This window comes from Colobus angolensis, unplaced genomic scaffold (genome assembly GCF_000951035.1).
Source record: "Colobus angolensis palliatus isolate OR3802 unplaced genomic scaffold, Cang.pa_1.0 Scaffold24, whole genome shotgun sequence".
In the NCBI taxonomy this organism is placed as follows: Eukaryota; Metazoa; Chordata; class Mammalia; order Primates; family Cercopithecidae; genus Colobus; species Colobus angolensis.
In genome coordinates this window covers 11294116-11297312 of record NW_012115599.1, presented here as the reverse complement: position 1 = coordinate 11297312, position 3197 = coordinate 11294116, and the positions used below count along the sequence as shown (strand labels likewise).

The window sequence follows — 3197 nt, the reverse complement described above, 5'->3', positions numbered from 1 at the left end:
CCCCCTCTCTACTAAAAATACAAAAATTAGCTGGGTGTGGTGGCGTGCCTGTAGTCCTGGCCACTCAGGAGGCTGAGGCAGAGAATTGCTTGAACCTGGGAGGCAGAGGTTGCAGTGAGCCAAGATGGAACCACTGCATTCCAGCCTGGCAGACAGAGCGAGACTCTGTCTCAAAAAAAAGTCAGGAATAAAAAGTTTAAATACAATCAAATTTTATGGCTATTGACCCAAATGATATGAAATCTTGAAAGCTAGTTTAGTTGCAGGAATATCTTCCCCCTGAACTTTCTTATGTTTTCTATAATCATGGAAAGGCGAAATTCACTTCCAAAATTTCAAAATAAGCACTTGTAATTCCATCAGAAACAACCTTAAGCATGTTACTACTTAGGTTTTAATGGAGAATGTATTGGGAATACAGAAAAAGTATAAGCAAAGAGCCTGGCCTTTAGATCCTTTAGTCACTTTGAATAGCGGCTGGGGATGACTAATAAGATGACAGTCCTTAAGTGGATGACCACTGGACACAAAGGACAACCACTTTCCGTGCAATGTGGAGACTGTAACACGGTGTGTTGGAGAGATGCTCATTATTGGGGTGGGGGTGCTGGAGAAGGCTTCACAGGGGCCCCTGACACATCAATGGCATTTGACATGAAAAGAAAGGGGCAAGGAGGTGGGGGTGGGGATTCAGTCACAGGGAATAAAATGAACAAAAGCAGTGAGGTCTGAAAGAAGGAGAAACGGCCGGGAAGTCAGGCCTCGGGGGGAAATGGATGGGATAGGCCGTGGGGTGCAGGTAGCACATCAGTTCTGGGGCTTTTGACAATATAGACAGGAGAATTTGAAAGGATGCAGCTTGCAAAACGCGCACACTGTCTCTTGTCATTGCCATCCACACGGCCTTTGAAAGTAGAGACAATACCTGAGAGATAAGCTCCCAGGGACGACCGTCATTAATTCATTCCACAGATACTAACTGAGCGCCTGCGGCGTGCCTAGCTCTGCGGCATACCTGGGTACCTGCCGGTGACAGACGCAGCCCCCGCGATGGGACACGCTGTGGCCTCGCCGCTCACCGCCTGCAGCCCCCGGCGCCCGGGCGTCTCCCGGCAGCGGCTCACCTGGCTCCTTGGCGGGGGCGGGAGTGCGGGCGCTGGGATCCCACACGGCTCCCGCCTGGCTGGCGGCGCTGCGGACGCGGATACCGGCGGTTCCCTAGCCGTTGTGGCCTAGCCCGCGGACGTTCCGGGCGGGCAGAAGATGAGAGTGGGGGAGGGGACGAGGAAGGGGAGCATGAGCAGCTGGGCTAGGGAGCCGGGAAAGGGGTACCTAGGTCGCCCTCCTCATACCTGAGTCGTGGGAGCCCCTTGGTACTTGGTAAACCTGGGTACCGAAGCTCCTACTCTCTCCGAGGTTTTACTGTTCTTGATCGAGGGCCTATTTGGTGCCAGGCCTCGTGCCCTGAACATACAGCAATGCACATGTGTACTGCACAGACGGTAATTCACTATCGTCTCCGGAAGACTTAGCCTTCCTCAGGTCAGAAGCAGTAAAAGGAAATGGAGGCTAGGAGGGTTACCCAGGTCTCCAACCATAGGCTCTCTGCCCCACAGGCCTGGTTCTCCCCATTGGATGACACCTTCCTGCCCAGATCGCCGGCTCTGGATGCAGACCTGCCGTCTGCACTCACTCCCTTTACCCTCCTCCCACCCTATCCCTGTCCCTATCGCTGTCTCTCACTCCACCTTGTATTCCTGCTTGGCCCAGTTACAGTTTTACACTTGTTTGTTTGATGACTGTGTTGATGTCTACCTTATTATGCACTTTGTGTATTCCTTTTTGTAAATCATCTTAGCCCTATGAGGGCAGGGATTTTTATCCCTTTCATTAACTGTTTTATTATCAGTGCCTAAAACAGTGTGGTGGACATAGGAAGTGTTCAATGAATTTGTGTTGAATGATTGCCCTCCCATTGACGGTAAGCTCCACGCAGGCAGCAACTGTAGTTTTTAATCACTTTTTAACTACAAGTGCTTGGCACCTAGTAGGCATTTAATACACATTGGTTGGATGAGTGTATGAATATACTGCTTACTTTATCTTTACCCTTCCATTCACTCTCACCTCATCATCCCAATTTGTAGGATAAAAATGTGCATTTCTGAGGATTCCTACTTTCAAGCTTCCTCCTCACCCCTTGTAACCATTCCCTCATTCCCTCGATCCCCCCAACCCCATCCCTCATTTCTTTACAATCATGTTTTTGCTCTTACTTCCCCTTCACCCTCCATTACTTCTTAGAAAGCTTCCTAGCCTCCTTAGTTTGGAACATTCTCAAGCATCATGTTTTTGTAGATAAGAGAATTCTAGCTGAGCTACACTGAATGCAAAACAGCTTCCCATGAATCACCCATGACTCTGTTTTTTGGTTTTATATTGCTTTCCTTGAGGAGGACTGAGAATCCTGTATCACTTCTTAAATTGAAATCACGGTCATTGTTCACAATTTTTTCAACAAATACTTACGGGACACGTTTTATGTTCTAGATATTGTGCTAGATGTTGGGACAAGATAGGCAAAGTCTGAGCCCTCCAAGGTGTGTATGACACAAAATAGAATAATCACAGGAAATGTTGAGAAATGTCCTGGCTTGGACCTAGTTATTTCTAATACGAGAAACTAAGACAATGATGCAGGATCTGATTCTTCTGCTCATTGTAACAAGCTTTAGCATAGGCGTAGGTTGATAATGGATGTAGGCATGGGGTTATAATGCCTTGCCCATTCACATTTATCTTGTTTAGTTTTTACAAATGACTCTGTTAGTCGGGAATGCAGGACAGGAATTCTCTCCTAGAAGCTGGAACTAAGGTTCAGGAAAGGTCAGTTGACTTGCCTAAATTCGATGAGACTTCTGCCCTATTCTCTTTACTCGAAGAGGTGTGAGTTGAATGCTTAAAATCCTCTTCACTGATGGCTCTTCAGGATAGGAGTCAGTTTCAAATCTTCAGTGTAATGGTTTTTAAAATGCTTCTCAAAGGGAGATATCAGAGACTTTCCTGAATCAGAATTACCTAAGATGTATTATAAAAATACATGCTCTTGGCCGGGCGCGGTGGCTCAAGCCTGTAATCCCAGCACTTTGGGAGGCCGAGACGGGCGGATCACGAGGTCAGGAGATCGAGACCATCCT

General features: G+C 47.6%; 1 protein-coding gene across 3 annotated transcripts in view; it reads right to left on the bottom strand.

The window, feature by feature from the left end:
- Positions 1-1471, bottom strand: part of SLC26A8 (solute carrier family 26 (anion exchanger), member 8) — an 87666-nt gene extending 86195 nt beyond the window's left edge. The window contains exon 1 of one of the 3 annotated variants that reach the window (XM_011945363.1): positions 1125-1471. The gene's annotated coding sequence lies outside the window, so the exon portion shown is untranslated. Of the gene's footprint in view, positions 1-925 lie in introns of all 3 variants that reach the window. The other 2 variants (XM_011945364.1, XM_011945365.1) reach the window with 2 other exon arrangements.
- Between the last annotated feature and the right edge of the window lie 1726 nt (positions 1472-3197).